Source organism: Triturus cristatus, chromosome 8 (assembly GCF_964204655.1).
Source record: "Triturus cristatus chromosome 8, aTriCri1.1, whole genome shotgun sequence".
Classification (NCBI taxonomy): Eukaryota; Metazoa; Chordata; class Amphibia; order Caudata; family Salamandridae; genus Triturus; species Triturus cristatus.
Window position 1 is genome coordinate 56887823 of NC_140591.1, and position 20092 is coordinate 56907914.

Sequence of the window (20092 nt, forward strand, 5' to 3'; positions counted from 1 at the left end):
CCTGCATCAGCCTCCAGTTCCCCTTATACAAAACTGTTAGTAGTCAGATGACCTAGCTTGTCGACCCTCGCCATATAGGTCTGTGTTTCTGAGTATAAGTCCATTCATAGTTTACAAACATCATCTAACTAACTTGGCTCCTAAAAAGGAAATTCACCCATCAGACCAATTTAGCTACTGAATAATACTGGACAATTTAACACATAACTGCACATGCAGATAGAGTGACCAGGTTCTGCATTTATCTTTAACAATTATAAAAAATACAACAGAAAGCCGAAATTGCCAGCTGGATGAAATAGCTCAGTTGGGAGAGCAGTAGACTGAAGATCTAAAGGTCCCTGGTTCAATCCCGGGTTTATGCTCATTTTGAACTTCTGCTTTGCATGCCACAAATGCTATTTGGAGTCAACTCATATTGACGTTGTTTATAATGATCAAAACCTTTTATCAAGATAATCGACAATACAATTAATTCAACATATTATTTACTTTCTGTCTTTCTTTCAAACTTGCTTCCACCTCTCTTGTATTCAACTTTGCCTCCTTTATTGCCCAATTCTTCCTTTAATTGAAAGTAAAGCTTTGCCTGCATCAGCCTCCAGTTCCCCTTATACAAAACTGTTAGTAGTCAGATGACCTAGCTTGCCGACCCTCGCCATATAGGTCTGTGTGTCTGAGTATAAGTCCGTTCATAGTTTACAAACATCTTCTAACTAACTTGGCTCCTAAAAAGGAAATTCACCCATCAGACCAATTTAGCTGCTGAATAATATTGGACAATTTAACACATAACTGCACATGCAGATAGAATGACCAGGGTCTGCATTTATCTTTAACAATTATCAAAAATACAACAGAAAGCCAAAATGGCCAGCTGGATGAAATAGCTCAGTTGGGAGAGTGTTAGATTGAAAATCTAAAAGTCCCTTGTTCAATGCTGGGTTTCGGAAAAGTCTGAGAGGTTTCTTGCTTCTCACAAAATATTTCTTGGTATCAGCTCAAGTTTTTCTTTCTTTATTTATCAAAATATTTGATCAACTGATCGACAACATGATCAATTCAACATAGAATTGTCTTTCTGTCCTCCTTCTAAATTTGCTTCCACCTCTCTTGCATTCAGCTTCGACTACAAATGTTTCCTATTTCATGCTTTTTTGTAAAGTAAACTCTTGTCTGCATCAGCTTCCACTTCTCCTTGAACACAGATTTCAGTATTCAGATGACATAGCTTACCTACTCAGGCCAAATACCTCTGTGTAATATGGTGCTAGTCCATTCAGAGTAAAAAACAAAAGCTACCTAACCTGGATCCGAAAAATGCTATTTACCTATTGCACCCGTTAACTGATGAATGATACAGGACATCTTAAAACATAGCTCTAGCATGAGGTTGAGCATCTATTTTCTTGGGAAGTTTAAAACAAAGGATGAAGACCCAAACTACCAGCAGGCCGAAATAGCTCAGTTGGGAGAGCGTTAGACTGAAGATCTAAAGGTCCCTGGTTCAATCCCGGGTTTCGGCACAATTTCAACTTCTGCTTTTCATGTCACAAAAGCTGTTTGGAGTTAAATCAACGCTCTTCTTTATCAAAACCTTTTATCAATCTGATCAACAACACAATCAATTCAACATATTATTTACTTTCTGTCTTCCTTTCAAACTTGTTTCCACCTCTCTTGTATTCAACTATGCCTCATTTATTTGCAACTTCTTGCTTTATTTTAAAGTAAAGCTTTGCCTGCATCAGCCTCCAATTCCCCTTATACAAAACTGTCAGTAGTCAGATGACATAGCTTGTACGCCCTGGCCATATAGGTCTGTGTTTCAGAGTATAAGTCAATTCAGAGTTTAGAAAAAAAAATTCTACCTACCTTGTCCCCTAAAAAGGATATTCACTCATCAGACCAAGTTACCTGCTGAATGATACTGGACACTTTAACACATAACTATAAACGTAAATAGAATGACCAGGTTCTGTATGTATCGTCTACAATTATTAATAATACATCAGGAGGCCACAGGGACTTGTTGGCTGAAATATCTCAGTTGGGAGATCGTTAGACTGAAGAGCTTAAGGTACCTGATTCAATCCTGACTTTCAGCACAGTGCGAGGGGATCCTACATTCTTGCAAAATATTTCTTGAAATCAGCACTAGTTTTTTTTTCTTTATTTCTCAAAATATTTTATCAACTGATCAACAACATGATAACTTCAACAAAAAGTTGTCTTTCTGTCCTCCTTCTAAACTTGCTTCCACCTCTCTTGCCATCAGCTTTGATGACGGATTTATCCCATTTTATACTTTTTTCAAAGTAAACTCTTGTCTGCATCAGCTTTCACTTCTCCTTGAACAAAGTTGTCAGTATTGAGATGACATAGCTTACCTACTCAGGCGACATACGTCTGTGTAATACAGTGCTGGTCCACTCAGAGTTTTCAAAGAAAAACGACCTAACATTTATCCCAAAAACGCTACTCACCCATTTCACCAGTTAGCTGCTGAACAATGCAGGACACATTAAAACACAGCTCTAACCTCAGATTGAAAATCCAGGTTCTGCATCTCTGTTCTGGGATTGTTCAAAAAAAGAGGCTGAATACTATAGCAGCTGGCAGGCCGAAATAGCTCAGTTGGGAGAGCGTTAGACTGAAGATCTAAAGATCCCGGGTTTCGGCACATTTTGAACTTCTGCTTTGCATGCCACAAAGACTATTTTGAGTCAACTCATATTGACTTTGTTTATAATGATCAAAACCTTTTATCAAGATAATCAACAATACAATTAATTCAACATATTATTTACTTTCTGTCTTTCTTTCAAACTTGCTTCCACCTCTCTTGTATTCAACTTTGCCTCCTTTATTTCCCAATTCTTCCTTTAATTGAAAGTAAAGCTTTGCCTGCATCAGCCTCCAGTTCCCCTTATACAAAACTGTTAGTAGTCAGATGACCTAGCTTGCCGACCCTCGCCAAATAGGTCTGTGTTTCTGAGTATAAGTCCATTCATAGTTTACAAACATCATCTAACTAACTTGGCTCCTAAAAAGGAAATTCACCCATCAGACCAATTTAGCTACTGAATAATACTGGACAATTTAACACATAACTGCACATGCAGATAGAGTGACCAGGTTCTGCATTTATCTTTAACAATTATAAAAAATACAACAGAAAGCCGAAATTGCCAGCTGGATGAAATAGCTCAGTTGGGAGAGCAGTAGACTGAAGATCTAAAGGTCCCTGGTTCAATCCCGGGTTTAGGCTCATTTTGAACTTCTGCTTTGCATGCCTCAAATGCTATTTGGAGTCAACTCATATTGACGTTGTTTATAATGATCGAAACCTTTTATCAAGCTGATCGATAAAACAACCATTTCAACATATTTTTTACATTCTGTCTTTCTGTCAAACTTGCTTCCACCTCTCTTGTATTCAACTTTACCTGCTTTATTTGCCAATTCTTCCTTTAATTGAAAGTAAAGCTTTGCCTGCATCAGCCTCGAGTTCCCCTTATACAAAACTGTTAGTAGTCAGATGACCTAGTTTGCCTACCCTCGCCATATAGGTCTGTGTGTCTGAGTATAAATCCATTCATAGTTTACAAACATCTTCTAACTAACTTGGCTCCTAAAAAGGAAATTCACCCATCAGACCAATTTAGCTGCTGAATAATATTGGACAATTTAACACATAACTGCACATGCAGATAGAATGACCAGGGTCTGCATTTATCTTTAACAATTATCAAAAATACAACAGAATGCCAAAATGGCCAGCTGGATGAAATAGCTCAGTTGGGAGAGTGTTAGATTGAAAATCTAAAAGTCCCTTGTTCAATGCTGGGTTTCGGAAAAGTCTGAGAGGTTTCTTGCTTCTCACAAAATATTTCTTGGTATCAGCTCAAGTTTTTCTTTCTTTATTTATCAAAATATTTGATCAACTGATCGACAACATGATCAATTCAACATAGAATTGTCTTTCTGTCCTCCTTCTAAATTTGCTTCCATCTCTCTTGCATTCAGCTTCGACTACAAATGTTTCCTATTTCATGCTTTTTTGTAAAGTAAACTCTTGTCTGCATCAGCTTCCACTTCTCCTTGAACACAGATTTCAGTATTCAGATGACATAGCTTACCTACTCAGGCCAAATACCTCTGTGTAATATGGTGCTAGTCCATTCAGAGTAAAAAACAAAAGCTACCTAACCTGGATCCGAAAAATGCTATTTACCTATTGCACCCGTTAACTGATTAATGATACAGGACATCTTAAAACATAGCTCTAGCATGAGGTTGAGCATCTATTTTCTTGGGAAGTTTAAAAGAAAGGATGAAGACCCAAACTACCAGCAGGTCGAAATAGCTCAGTTGGGAGAGCGTTAGACTGAAGATCTAAAGGTCCCTGGTTCAATCCCGGGTTTCGGCACAATTTCAACTTCTGCTTTTCATGTCACAAAAGCTGTTTGGAGTTAAATCAACGCTCTTCTTTATCAAAACCTTTTATCAATCTGATCAACAACACAATCAATTCAACATATTATTTACTTTCTGTCTTCCTTTCAAACTTGCTTCCACCTCTCTTGTATTCAACTATGCCTCATTTATTTGCAACTTCTTGCTTTATTTTAAAGTAAAGCTTTGCCTGCATCAGCCTCCAATTCCCCTTATACAAAACTGTCAGTAGTCAGATGACATAGCTTGCACACCCTGGCCATATAGGTCTGTGTTTCAGAGTATAAGTCAATTCAGAGTTTAGAAAAAAAAATTCTACCTACCTTGTCCCCTAAAAAGGATATTCACTCATCAGACCAAGTTACCTGCTGAATGATACTGGACACTTTAACACATAACTATAAACGAAAATAGAATGACCAGGTTCTGTATGTATCGTCTGCAATTATTAATAATACATCAGGAGGCCTCAGCGACTTGTTGGCTGAAATATCTCAGTTGGGAGATCGTTAGACTGAAGAGCTTAAGGTACCTGATTCAATCCTGACTTTCAGCACAGTGCGAGGGGATCCTACATTCTTGCAAAATATTTCTTGAAATCAGCTCTAGTTTTTTTTTCTTTATTTCTCAAAATATTTTATCAACTGATCAACAACATGATAACTTCAACAAAAAGTTGTCTTTCTGTCCTCCTTCTAAACTTGCTTCCACCTCTCTTGCCATCAGCTTTGATGACGAATTTATCCCATTTTATACTTTTTTCAAAGTAAACTCTTGTCTGCATCAGCTTTCACTTCTCCTTGAACAAAGTTGTCAGTATTGAGATGACATAGCTTACCTACTCAGGCGACATACGTCTGTGTAATACAGTGCTGGTCCACTCAGAGTTTTAAAAGAAAAACGACCTAACATTTATCCCAAAAACGCTACTCACCCATTTCACCAGTTAGCTGCTGAACAATGCAGGACACATTAAAACACAGCTCTAACCTCAGATTGAAAATCCAGGTTCTGCATCTCTGTTCTGGGATTGTTCAAAAAAAGAGGCTGAATACTATAGCTGCTGGCAGGCCGAAATAGCTCAGTTGGGAGAGCGTTAGACTGAAGATCTAAAGGTCCCTGGTTCAATCCCGGGTTTCGGCACATTTTGAACTTCTGCTTTGCATGCCACAAAGACTATTTTGAGTCAACTCATATTGACTTTGTTTATAATGATCAAAACCTTTTATCAAGATAATCGACAATACAATTAATTCAACATATTATTTACTTTCTGTCTTTCTTTCAAACTTGCTTCCACCTCTCTTGTATTCAACTTTGCCTCCTTTATTTCCCAATTCTTCCTTTAATTGAAAGTAAAGCTTTGCCTGCATCAGCCTCCAGTTCCCCTTATACAAAACTGTTAGAAGTCAGATGACCTAGCTTGCCGACCCTCGCCATATAGGTCTGTGTTTCTGAGTATAAGTCCATTCATAGTTTACAAACATCATCTAACTAACTTGGCTCCTAAAAAGGAAATTCACCCATCAGACCAATTTAGCTACTGAATAATACTGGACAATTTAACACATAACTGCACATGCAGATAGAGTGACCAGGTTCTGCATTTATCTTTAACAATTATAAAAAATACTACAGAAAGCCGAAATTGCCAGCTGGATGAAATAGCTCAGTTGGGAGAGCAGTAGACTGAAGATCTAAAGGTCCCTGGTTCAATCCCGGGTTTAGGCACATTTTGAACTTCTGCTTTGCATGCCACAAATGCTATTTGGAGTCAACTCATATTGACGTTGTTTATAATGATCAAAACCTTTTATCAAGCTGATCGATAAGACAACCATTTCAACATATTTTTTACATTCTGTCTTTCTGTCAAACTTGCTTCCACCTCTCTTGTATTCAACTTTACCTGCTTGATTTGCCAATTCTTCCTTTAATTGAAAGTAAAGCTTTGCCTGCATCAGCCTTGAGTTCCCCTTATACAAAACTGTTAGTATTCAGATGACCTAGTTTGCCTACCCTCGCCATATAGGTCTGTGTGTCTGAGTATAAGTCCATTCATAGTTTACAAACATCTTCTAACTAACTTGGCTCCTAAAAAGGAAATTCACCCATCAGACCAATTTAGCTGCTGAATAATATTGGACAATTTAACACATAACTGCACATGCAGATAGAATGACCAGGGTCTGCATTTATCTTTAACAATTATCAAAAATACAACAGAAAGCCAAAATGGCCAGCTGGATGAAATAGCTCAGTTGGGAGAGTGTTAGATTGAAAATCTAAAAGTCCCTTGTTCAATGCTGGGTTTCGGAAAAGTCTGAGAGGTTTCTTGCTTCTCACAAAATATTTCTTGGTATCAGCTCAAGTTTTTCTTTCTTTATTTATCAAAATATTTGATCAACTGATCGACAACATGATCAATTCAACATAGAATTGTCTTTCTGTCCTCCTTCTAAATTTGCTTCCACCTCTCTTGCATTCAGCTTCGACTACAAATGTTTCCTATTTCATGCGTTTTTCTAAAGTAAACTCTTGTCTGCATCAGCTTCCACTTCTCCTTGAACACAGATTTCAGTATTCAGATGACATAGCTTACCTACTCAGGCCAAATACCTCTGTGTAATATGGTGCTAGTCCATTCAGAGTAAAAAACAAAAGCTACCTAACCTGGATCCGAAAAATGCTATTTACCTATTGCACCCGTTAACTGATGAATGATACAGGACATCTTAAAACATAGCTCTAGCATGAGGTTGAGCATCTATTTTCTTGGGAAGTTTAAAAGAAAGGATGAAGACTGAAACTGCCAGCAGGCCGAAATAGCTCAGTTGGGAGAGCGTTAGACTGAAGATCCAAAGGTCCCTGGTTCAATCCCGGGTTTCGGCACAATTTCAACTTCTGCTTTTCATGTCACAAAAGCTGTTTGGAGTTAAATCAACGCTCTTCTTTATCAAAACCTTTTATCAATCTGATCAACAACACAATCAATTCAACATATTATTTACTTTCTGTCTTCCTTTCAAACTTGCTTCCACCTCTCTTGTATTCAACTATGCCTCATTTATTTGCAACTTCTTGCTTTATTTTAAAGTAAAGCTTTGCCTGCATCAGCCTCCAATTCCCCTTATACAAAACTGTCAGTAGTCAGATGACATAGCTTGTACACCCTGGCCATATAGGTCTGTGTTTCAGAGTATAAGTCAATTCAGAGTTTAGAAAAAAAAATTCTACCTACCTTGTCCCCTAAAAAGGATATTCACTCATCAGACCAAGTTACCTGCTGAATGATACTGGACACTTTAACACATAACTATAAACGAAAATAGAATGACCAGGTTCTGTATGTATCGTCTACAATTATTAATAATACATCAGGAGGCCACAGGGACTTGTTGGCTGAAATATCTCAGTTGGGAGATCGTTAGACTGAAGAGCTTAAGGTACCTGATTCAATCCTGACTTTCAGCACAGTGCGAGGGGATCCTACATTCTTGCAAAATATTTCTTGAAATCAGCTCTAGTTTTTTTTTCTTTATTTCTCAAAATATTTTATCAACTGATCAACAACATGATAACTTCAACAAAAAGTTGTCTTTCTGTCCTCCTTCTAAACTTGCTTCCACCTCTCTTGCCATCAGCTTTGATGACGAATTTATCCCATTTTATACTTTTTTCAAAGTAAACTCTTGTCTGCATCAGCTTTCACTTCTCCTTGAACAAAGTTGTCAGTATTGAGATGACATAGCTTACCTACTCAGGCGACATACGTCTGTGTAATACAGTGCTGGTCCACTCAGAGTTTTAAAAGAAAAACGACCTAACATTTATCCCAAAAACGCTACTCACCCATTTCACCAGTTAGCTGCTGAACACTGCAGGACACATTAAAACACAGCTCTAACCTCAGATTGAAAATCCAGGTTCTGCATCTCTGTTCTGGGATTGTTCAAAAAAAGAGGCTGAATACTATAGCTGCTGGCAGGCCGAAATAGCTCAGTTGGGAGAGCGTTAGACTGAAGATCTAAAGGTCCCTGGTTCGATCCCGGGTTTCGGCACATTTTGAACTTCTGCTTTGCATGCCACAAAGACTATTTTGAGTCAACTCATATTGACTTTGTTTATAATGATCAAAACCTTTTATCAAGATAATCGACAATACAATTAATTCAACATATTATTTACTTTCTGTCTTTCTTTCAAACTTGCTTCCACCTCTCTTGTATTCAACTTTGCCTCCTTTATTTCCCAATTCTTCCTTTAATTGAAAGTAAAGCTTTGCCTGCATCAGCCTCCAGTTCCCCTTAATCAAAACTGTTAGTAGTCAGATGACCTAGCTTGCCGACCCTCGCCATATAGGTCTGTGTTTCTGAGTATAAGTCCATTCATAGTTTACAAACATCATCTAACTAACTTGGCTCCTAAAAAGGAAATTCACCCATCAGACCAATTTAGCTACTGAATAATACTGGACAATTTAACACATAACTGCACATGCAGATAGAGTGACCAGGTTCTGCATTTATCTTTAACAATTATAAAAAATACAACAGAAAGCCGAAATTGCCAGCTGGATGAAATAGCTCAGTTGGGAGAGCAGTAGACTGAAGATCTAAAGGTCCCTGGTTCAATCCCGGGTTTATGCTCATTTTGAACTTCTGCTTTGCATGCCACAAATGCTATTTGGAGTCAACTCATATTGACGTTGTTTATAATGATCAAAACCTTTTATCAAGATAATCGACAATACAATTAATTCAACATATTATTTACTTTCTGTCTTTCTTTCAAACTTGCTTCCACCTCTCTTGTATTCAACTTTGCCTCCTTTATTGCCCAATTCTTCCTTTAATTGAAAGTAAAGCTTTGCCTGCATCAGCCTCCAGTTCCCCTTATACAAAACTGTTAGTAGTCAGATGACCTAGCTTGCCGACCCTCGCCATATAGGTCTGTGTGTCTGAGTATAAGTCCGTTCATAGTTTACAAACATCTTCTAACTAACTTGGCTCCTAAAAAGGAAATTCACCCATCAGACCAATTTAGCTGCTGAATAATATTGGACAATTTAACACATAACTACACATGCAGATAGAATGACCAGGGTCTGCATTTATCTTTAACAATTATCAAAAATACAACAGAAAGCCAAAATGGCCAGCTGGATGAAATAGCTCAGTTGGGAGAGTGTTAGATTGAAAATCTAAAAGTCCCTTGTTCAATGCTGGGTTTCGGAAAAGTCTGAGAGGTTTCTTGCTTCTCACAAAATATTTCTTGGTATCAGCTCAAGTTTTTCTTTCTTTATTTATCAAAATGTTTGATCAACTGATCGACAACATGATCAATTCAACATAGAATTGTCTTTCTGTCCTCCTTCTAAATTTGCTTCCACCTCTCTTGCATTCAGCTTCGACTACAAATGTTTCCTATTTCATGCTTTTTTGTAAAGTAAACTCTTGTCTGCATCAGCTTCCACTTCTCCTTGAACACAGATTTCAGTATTCAGATGACATAGCTTACCTACTCAGGCCAAATACCTCTGTGTAATATGGTGCTAGTCCATTCAGAGTAAAAAACAAAAGCTACCTAACCTGGATCCGAAAAATGCTATTTACCTATTGCACCCGTTAACTGATGAATGATACAGGACATCTTAAAACATAGCTCTAGCATGAGGTTGAGCATCTATTTTCTTGGGAAGTTTAAAACAAAGGATGAAGACCCAAACTACCAGCAGGCCGAAATAGCTCAGTTGGGAGAGCGTTAGACTGAAGATCTAAAGGTCCCTGGTTCAATCCCGGGTTTCGGCACAATTTCAACTTCTGCTTTTCATGTCACAAAAGCTGTTTGGAGTTAAATCAACGCTCTTCTTTATCAAAACCTTTTATCAATCTGATCAACAACACAATCAATTCAACATATTATTTACTTTCTGTCTTCCTTTCAAACTTGTTTCCACCTCTCTTGTATTCAACTATGCCTCATTTATTTGCAACTTCTTGCTTTATTTTAAAGTAAAGCTTTGCCTGCATCAGCCTCCAATTCCCCTTATACAAAACTGTCAGTAGTCAGATGACATAGCTTGTACGCCCTGGCCATATAGGTCTGTGTTTCAGAGTATAAGTCAATTCAGAGTTTAGAAAAAAAAATTCTACCTACCTTGTCCCCTAAAAAGGATATTCACTCATCAGACCAAGTTACCTGCTGAATGATACTGGACACTTTAACACATAACTATAAACGTAAATAGAATGACCAGGTTCTGTATGTATCGTCTACAATTATTAATAATACATCAGGAGGCCACAGGGACTTGTTGGCTGAAATATCTCAGTTGGGAGATCGTTAGACTGAAGAGCTTAAGGTACCTGATTCAATCCTGACTTTCAGCACAGTGCGAGGGGATCCTACATTCTTGCAAAATATTTCTTGAAATCAGCACTAGTTTTTTTTTCTTTATTTCTCAAAATATTTTATCAACTGATCAACAACATGATAACTTCAACAAAAAGTTGTCTTTCTGTCCTCCTTCTAAACTTGCTTCCACCTCTCTTGCCATCAGCTTTGATGACGGATTTATCCCATTTTATACTTTTTTCAAAGTAAACTCTTGTCTGCATCAGCTTTCACTTCTCCTTGAACAAAGTTGTCAGTATTGAGATGACATAGCTTACCTACTCAGGCGACATACGTCTGTGTAATACAGTGCTGGTCCACTCAGAGTTTTCAAAGAAAAACGACCTAACATTTATCCCAAAAACGCTACTCACCCATTTCACCAGTTAGCTGCTGAACAATGCAGGACACATTAAAACACAGCTCTAACCTCAGATTGAAAATCCAGGTTCTGCATCTCTGTTCTGGGATTGTTCAAAAAAAGAGGCTGAATACTATAGCAGCTGGCAGGCCGAAATAGCTCAGTTGGGAGAGCGTTAGACTGAAGATCTAAAGATCCCGGGTTTCGGCACATTTTGAACTTCTGCTTTGCATGCCACAAAGACTATTTTGAGTCAACTCATATTGACTTTGTTTATAATGATCAAAACCTTTTATCAAGATAATCAACAATACAATTAATTCAACATATTATTTACTTTCTGTCTTTCTTTCAAACTTGCTTCCACCTCTCTTGTATTCAACTTTGCCTCCTTTATTTCCCAATTCTTCCTTTAATTGAAAGTAAAGCTTTGCCTGCATCAGCCTCCAGTTCCCCTTATACAAAACTGTTAGTAGTCAGATGACCTAGCTTGCCGACCCTCGCCAAATAGGTCTGTGTTTCTGAGTATAAGTCCATTCATAGTTTACAAACATCATCTAACTAACTTGGCTCCTAAAAAGGAAATTCACCCATCAGACCAATTTAGCTACTGAATAATACTGGACAATTTAACACATAACTGCACATGCAGATAGAGTGACCAGGTTCTGCATTTATCTTTAACAATTATAAAAAATACAACAGAAAGCCGAAATTGCCAGCTGGATGAAATAGCTCAGTTGGGAGAGCAGTAGACTGAAGATCTAAAGGTCCCTGGTTCAATCCCGGGTTTAGGCTCATTTTGAACTTCTGCTTTGCATGCCTCAAATGCTATTTGGAGTCAACTCATATTGACGTTGTTTATAATGATCGAAACCTTTTATCAAGCTGATCGATAAAACAACCATTTCAACATATTTTTTACATTCTGTCTTTCTGTCAAACTTGCTTCCACCTCTCTTGTATTCAACTTTACCTGCTTTATTTGCCAATTCTTCCTTTAATTGAAAGTAAAGCTTTGCCTGCATCAGCCTCGAGTTCCCCTTATACAAAACTGTTAGTAGTCAGATGACCTAGTTTGCCTACCCTCGCCATATAGGTCTGTGTGTCTGAGTATAAATCCATTCATAGTTTACAAACATCTTCTAACTAACTTGGCTCCTAAAAAGGAAATTCACCCATCAGACCAATTTAGCTGCTGAATAATATTGGACAATTTAACACATAACTGCACATGCAGATAGAATGACCAGGGTCTGCATTTATCTTTAACAATTATCAAAAATACAACAGAATGCCAAAATGGCCAGCTGGATGAAATAGCTCAGTTGGGAGAGTGTTAGATTGAAAATCTAAAAGTCCCTTGTTCAATGCTGGGTTTCGGAAAAGTCTGAGAGGTTTCTTGCTTCTCACAAAATATTTCTTGGTATCAGCTCAAGTTTTTCTTTCTTTATTTATCAAAATATTTGATCAACTGATCGACAACATGATCAATTCAACATAGAATTGTCTTTCTGTCCTCCTTCTAAATTTGCTTCCATCTCTCTTGCATTCAGCTTCGACTACAAATGTTTCCTATTTCATGCTTTTTTGTAAAGTAAACTCTTGTCTGCATCAGCTTCCACTTCTCCTTGAACACAGATTTCAGTATTCAGATGACATAGCTTACCTACTCAGGCCAAATACCTCTGTGTAATATGGTGCTAGTCCATTCAGAGTAAAAAACAAAAGCTACCTAACCTGGATCCGAAAAATGCTATTTACCTATTGCACCCGTTAACTGATTAATGATACAGGACATCTTAAAACATAGCTCTAGCATGAGGTTGAGCATCTATTTTCTTGGGAAGTTTAAAAGAAAGGATGAAGACCCAAACTACCAGCAGGTCGAAATAGCTCAGTTGGGAGAGCGTTAGACTGAAGATCTAAAGGTCCCTGGTTCAATCCCGGGTTTCGGCACAATTTCAACTTCTGCTTTTCATGTCACAAAAGCTGTTTGGAGTTAAATCAACGCTCTTCTTTATCAAAACCTTTTATCAATCTGATCAACAACACAATCAATTCAACATATTATTTACTTTCTGTCTTCCTTTCAAACTTGCTTCCACCTCTCTTGTATTCAACTATGCCTCATTTATTTGCAACTTCTTGCTTTATTTTAAAGTAAAGCTTTGCCTGCATCAGCCTCCAATTCCCCTTATACAAAACTGTCAGTAGTCAGATGACATAGCTTGCACACCCTGGCCATATAGGTCTGTGTTTCAGAGTATAAGTCAATTCAGAGTTTAGAAAAAAAAATTCTACCTACCTTGTCCCCTAAAAAGGATATTCACTCATCAGACCAAGTTACCTGCTGAATGATACTGGACACTTTAACACATAACTATAAACGAAAATAGAATGACCAGGTTCTGTATGTATCGTCTGCAATTATTAATAATACATCAGGAGGCCTCAGCGACTTGTTGGCTGAAATATCTCAGTTGGGAGATCGTTAGACTGAAGAGCTTAAGGTACCTGATTCAATCCTGACTTTCAGCACAGTGCGAGGGGATCCTACATTCTTGCAAAATATTTCTTGAAATCAGCTCTAGTTTTTTTTTCTTTATTTCTCAAAATATTTTATCAACTGATCAACAACATGATAACTTCAACAAAAAGTTGTCTTTCTGTCCTCCTTCTAAACTTGCTTCCACCTCTCTTGCCATCAGCTTTGATGACGAATTTATCCCATTTTATACTTTTTTCAAAGTAAACTCTTGTCTGCATCAGCTTTCACTTCTCCTTGAACAAAGTTGTCAGTATTGAGATGACATAGCTTACCTACTCAGGCGACATACGTCTGTGTAATACAGTGCTGGTCCACTCAGAGTTTTAAAAGAAAAACGACCTAACATTTATCCCAAAAACGCTACTCACCCATTTCACCAGTTAGCTGCTGAACAATGCAGGACACATTAAAACACAGCTCTAACCTCAGATTGAAAATCCAGGTTCTGCATCTCTGTTCTGGGATTGTTCAAAAAAAGAGGCTGAATACTATAGCTGCTGGCAGGCCGAAATAGCTCAGTTGGGAGAGCGTTAGACTGAAGATCTAAAGGTCCCTGGTTCAATCCCGGGTTTCGGCACATTTTGAACTTCTGCTTTGCATGCCACAAAGACTATTTTGAGTCAACTCATATTGACTTTGTTTATAATGATCAAAACCTTTTATCAAGATAATCGACAATACAATTAATTCAACATATTATTTACTTTCTGTCTTTCTTTCAAACTTGCTTCCACCTCTCTTGTATTCAACTTTGCCTCCTTTATTTCCCAATTCTTCCTTTAATTGAAAGTAAAGCTTTGCCTGCATCAGCCTCCAGTTCCCCTTATACAAAACTGTTAGAAGTCAGATGACCTAGCTTGCCGACCCTCGCCATATAGGTCTGTGTTTCTGAGTATAAGTCCATTCATAGTTTACAAACATCATCTAACTAACTTGGCTCCTAAAAAGGAAATTCACCCATCAGACCAATTTAGCTACTGAATAATACTGGACAATTTAACACATAACTGCACATGCAGATAGAGTGACCAGGTTCTGCATTTATCTTTAACAATTATAAAAAATACTACAGAAAGCCGAAATTGCCAGCTGGATGAAATAGCTCAGTTGGGAGAGCAGTAGACTGAAGATCTAAAGGTCCCTGGTTCAATCCCGGGTTTAGGCACATTTTGAACTTCTGCTTTGCATGCCACAAATGCTATTTGGAGTCAACTCATATTGACGTTGTTTATAATGATCAAAACCTTTTATCAAGCTGATCGATAAGACAACCATTTCAACATATTTTTTACATTCTGTCTTTCTGTCAAACTTGCTTCCACCTCTCTTGTATTCAACTTTACCTGCTTGATTTGCCAATTCTTCCTTTAATTGAAAGTAAAGCTTTGCCTGCATCAGCCTTGAGTTCCCCTTATACAAAACTGTTAGTATTCAGATGACCTAGTTTGCCTACCCTCGCCATATAGGTCTGTGTGTCTGAGTATAAGTCCATTCATAGTTTACAAACATCTTCTAACTAACTTGGCTCCTAAAAAGGAAATTCACCCATCAGACCAATTTAGCTGCTGAATAATATTGGACAATTTAACACATAACTGCACATGCAGATAGAATGACCAGGGTCTGCATTTATCTTTAACAATTATCAAAAATACAACAGAAAGCCAAAATGGCCAGCTGGATGAAATAGCTCAGTTGGGAGAGTGTTAGATTGAAAATCTAAAAGTCCCTTGTTCAATGCTGGGTTTCGGAAAAGTCTGAGAGGTTTCTTGCTTCTCACAAAATATTTCTTGGTATCAGCTCAAGTTTTTCTTTCTTTATTTATCAAAATATTTGATCAACTGATCGACAACATGATCAATTCAACATAGAATTGTCTTTCTGTCCTCCTTCTAAATTTGCTTCCACCTCTCTTGCATTCAGCTTCGACTACAAATGTTTCCTATTTCATGCGTTTTTCTAAAGTAAACTCTTGTCTGCATCAGCTTCCACTTCTCCTTGAACACAGATTTCAGTATTCAGATGACATAGCTTACCTACTCAGGCCAAATACCTCTGTGTAATATGGTGCTAGTCCATTCAGAGTAAAAAACAAAAGCTACCTAACCTGGATCCGAAAAATGCTATTTACCTATTGCACCCGTTAACTGATGAATGATACAGGACATCTTAAAACATAGCTCTAGCATGAGGTTGAGCATCTATTTTCTTGGGAAGTTTAAAAGAAAGGATGAAGACTGAAACTGCCAGCAGGCCGAAATAGCTCAGTTGGGAGAGCGTTAGACTGAAGATCCAAAGGTCCCTGGTTCAATCCCGGGTTTCGGCACAATTTCAACTTCTGCTTTTCATGTCACAAAAGCTGTTTGGAGTTAAATCAACGCTCTTCTTTATCAAAACCTTTTATCAATCTGATCAACAACACAATCAATTCAACATATTATTTACTTTCTGTCTTCCTTTCAAACTTGCTTCCACCTCTCTTGTATTCAACTATGCCTCATTTATTTGCAACTTCTTGCTTTATTTTAAAGTAAAGCTTTGCCTGCATCAGCCTCCAATTCCCCTTATACAAAACTGTCAGTAGTCAGATGACATAGCTTGTACACCCTGGCCATATAGGTCTGTGTTTCAGAGTATAAGTCAATTCAGAGTTTAGAAAAAAAAATTCTACCTACCTTGTCCCCTAAAAAGGATATTCACTCATCAGACCAAGTTACCTGCTGAATGATACTGGACACTTTAACACATAACTATAAACGAAAATAGAATGACCAGGTTCTGTATGTATCGTCTACAATTATTAATAATACATCAGGAGGCCACAGGGACTTGTTGGCTGAAATATCTCAGTTGGGAGATCGTTAGACTGAAGAGCTTAAGGTACCTGATTCAATCCTGACTTTCAGCACAGTGCGAGGGGATCCTACATTCTTGCAAAATATTTCTTGAAATCAGCTCTAGTTTTTTTTTCTTTATTTCTCAAAATATTTTATCAACTGATCAACAACATGATAACTTCAACAAAAAGTTGTCTTTCTGTCCTCCTTCTAAACTTGCTTCCACCTCTCTTGCCATCAGCTTTGATGACGAATTTATCCCATTTTATACTTTTTTCAAAGTAAACTCTTGTCTGCATCAGCTTTCACTTCTCCTTGAACAAAGTTGTCAGTATTGAGATGACATAGCTTACCTACTCAGGCGACATACGTCTGTGTAATACAGTGCTGGTCCACTCAGAGTTTTAAAAGAAAAACGACCTAACATTTATCCCAAAAACGCTACTCACCCATTTCACCAGTTAGCTGCTGAACACTGCAGGACACATTAAAACACAGCTCTAACCTCAGATTGAAAATCCAGGTTCTGCATCTCTGTTCTGGGATTGTTCAAAAAAAGAGGCTGAATACTATAGCTGCTGGCAGGCCGAAATAGCTCAGTTGGGAGAGCGTTAGACTGAAGATCTAAAGGTCCCTGGTTCGATCCCGGGTTTCGGCACATTTTGAACTTCTGCTTTGCATGCCACAAAGACTATTTTGAGTCAACTCATATTGACTTTGTTTATAATGATCAAAACCTTTTATCAAGATAATCGACAATACAATTAATTCAACATATTATTTACTTTCTGTCTTTCTTTCAAACTTGCTTCCACCTCTCTTGTATTCAACTTTGCCTCCTTTATTTCCCAATTCTTCCTTTAATTGAAAGTAAAGCTTTGCCTGCATCAGCCTCCAGTTCCCCTTAATCAAAACTGTTAGTAGTCAGATGACCTAGCTTGCCGACCCTCGCCATATAGGTCTGTGTTTCTGAGTATAAGTCCATTCATAGTTTACAAACATCATCTAACTAACTTGGCTCCTAAAAAGGAAATTCACCCATCAGACCAATTTAGCTACTGAATAATACTGGACAATTTAACACATAACTGCACATGCAGATAGAGTGACCAGGTTCTGCATTTATCTTTAACAATTATAAAAAATACAACAGAAAGCCGAAATTGCCAGCTGGATGAAATAGCTCAGTTGGGAGAGCAGTAGACTGAAGATCTAAAGGTCCCTGGTTCAATCCCGGGTTTATGCTCATTTTGAACTTCTGCTTTGCATGCCACAAATGCTATTTGGAGTCAACTCATATTGACGTTGTTTATAATGATCAAAACCTTTTATCAAGATAATCGACAATACAATTAATTCAACATATTATTTACTTTCTGTCTTTCTTTCAAACTTGCTTCCACCTCTCTTGTATTCAACTTTGCCTCCTTTATTGCCCAATTCTTCCTTTAATTGAAAGTAAAGCTTTGCCTGCATCAGCCTCCAGTTCCCCTTATACAAAACTGTTAGTAGTCAGATGACCTAGCTTGCCGACCCTCGCCATATAGGTCTGTGTGTCTGAGTATAAGTCCGTTCATAGTTTACAAACATCTTCTAACTAACTTGGCTCCTAAAAAGGAAATTCACCCATCAGACCAATTTAGCTGCTGAATAATATTGGACAATTTAACACATAACTACACATGCAGATAGAATGACCAGGGTCTGCATTTATCTTTAACAATTATCAAAAATACAACAGAAAGCCAAAATGGCCAGCTGGATGAAATAGCTCAGTTGGGAGAGTGTTAGATTGAAAATCTAAAAGTCCCTTGTTCAATGCTGGGTTTCGGAAAAGTCTGAGAGGTTTCTTGCTTCTCACAAAATATTTCTTGGTATCAGCTCAAGTTTTTCTTTCTTTATTTATCAAAATGTTTGATCAACTGATCGACAACATGATCAATTCAACATAGAATTGTCTTTCTGTCCTCCTTCTAAATTTGCTTCCACCTCTCTTGCATTCAGCTTCGACTACAAATGTTTCCTATTTCATGCTTTTTTGTAAAGTAAACTCTTGTCTGCATCAGCTTCCACTTCTCCTTGAACACAGATTTCAGTATTCAGATGACATAGCTTACCTACTCAGGCCAAATACCTCTGTGTAATATGGTGCTAGTCCATTCAGAGTAAAAAACAAAAGCTACCTAACCTGGATCCGAAAAATGCTATTTACCTATTGCACCCGTTAACTGATGAATGATACAGGACATCTTAAAACATAGCTCTAGCATGAGGTTGAGCATCTATTTTCTTGGGAAGTTTAAAACAAAGGATGAAGACCCAAACTACCAGCAGGCCGAAATAGCTCAGTTGGGAGAGCGTTAGACTGAAGATCTAAAGGTCCCTGGTTCAATCCCGGGTTTCGGCACAATTTCAACTTCTGCTTTTCATGTCACAAAAGCTGTTTGGAGTTAAATCAACGCTCTTCTTTATCAAAACCTTTTATCAATCTGATCAACAACACAATCAATTCAACATATTATTTACTTTCTGTCTTCCTTTCAAACTTGTTTCCACCTCTCTTGTATTCAACTATGCCTCATTTATTTGCAACTTCTTGCTTTATTTTAAAGTAAAGCTTTGCCTGCATCAGCCTCCAATTCCCCTTATACAAAACTGTCAGTAGTCAGATGACATAGCTTGTACGCCCTGGCCATATAGGTCTGTGTTTCAGAGTATAAGTCAATTCAGAGTTTAGAAAAAAAAATTCTACCTACCTTGTCCCCTAAAAAGGATATTCACTCATCAGACCAAGTTACCTGCTGAATGATACTGGACACTTTAACACATAACTATAAACGTAAATAGAATGACCAGGTTCTGTATGTATCGTCTACAATTATTAATAATACATCAGGAGGCCACAGGGACTTGTTGGCTGAAATATCTCAGTTGGGAGATCGTTAGACTGAAGAGCTTAAGGTACCTGATTCAATCCTGACTTTCAGCACAGTGCGAGGGGATCCTACATTCTTGCAAAATATTTCTTGAAATCAGCACTAGTTTTTTTTTCTTTATTTCTCAAAATATTTTATCAACTGATCAACAACATGATAACTTCAACAAAAAGTTGTCTTTCTGTCCTCCTTCTAAACTTGCTTCCACCTCTCTTGCCATCAGCTTTGATGACGGATTTATCCCATTTTATACTTTTTTCAAAGTAAACTCTTGTCTGCATCAGCTTTCACTTCTCCTTGAACAAAGTTGTCAGTATTGAGATGACATAGCTTACCTACTCAGGCGACATACGTCTGTGTAATACAGTGCTGGTCCACTCAGAGTTTTCAAAGAAAAACGACCTAACATTTATCCCAAAAACGCTACTCACCCATTTCACCAGTTAGCTGCTGAACAATGCAGGACACATTAAAACACAGCTCTAACCTCAGATTGAAAATCCAGGTTCTGCATCTCTGTTCTGGGATTGTTCAAAAAAAGAGGCTGAATACT

At 37.7% G+C, this 20092-nt stretch overlaps 7 non-coding genes across 7 annotated transcripts; all 7 read left to right on the plus strand.

Annotated features, from left to right (window-relative positions):
- The first annotated feature begins 1453 nt into the window (after positions 1-1453).
- Positions 1454-1526, plus strand: TRNAF-GAA (transfer RNA phenylalanine (anticodon GAA)). The gene has a single exon. It is a non-coding gene; the product is annotated as a tRNA-Phe (tRNA).
- Positions 1527-5528: 4002 nt separating this feature from the next.
- Positions 5529-5601, plus strand: TRNAF-GAA (transfer RNA phenylalanine (anticodon GAA)). The gene has a single exon. It is a non-coding gene; the product is annotated as a tRNA-Phe (tRNA).
- A 2845-nt stretch (positions 5602-8446) lies between these two features.
- TRNAF-GAA (transfer RNA phenylalanine (anticodon GAA)) lies at positions 8447-8519 on the plus strand. Its single transcript has one exon. It is a non-coding gene; the product is annotated as a tRNA-Phe (tRNA).
- Positions 8520-10195: 1676 nt separating this feature from the next.
- On the plus strand, positions 10196-10268 carry TRNAF-GAA (transfer RNA phenylalanine (anticodon GAA)). Its single transcript has one exon. It is a non-coding gene; the product is annotated as a tRNA-Phe (tRNA).
- Positions 10269-14270: 4002 nt separating this feature from the next.
- Positions 14271-14343, plus strand: TRNAF-GAA (transfer RNA phenylalanine (anticodon GAA)). The gene has a single exon. It is a non-coding gene; the product is annotated as a tRNA-Phe (tRNA).
- Positions 14344-17188: 2845 nt separating this feature from the next.
- On the plus strand, positions 17189-17261 carry TRNAF-GAA (transfer RNA phenylalanine (anticodon GAA)). The gene has a single exon. It is a non-coding gene; the product is annotated as a tRNA-Phe (tRNA).
- Positions 17262-18937: 1676 nt separating this feature from the next.
- Positions 18938-19010, plus strand: TRNAF-GAA (transfer RNA phenylalanine (anticodon GAA)). The gene has a single exon. It is a non-coding gene; the product is annotated as a tRNA-Phe (tRNA).
- Positions 19011-20092: the final 1082 nt, after the last annotated feature.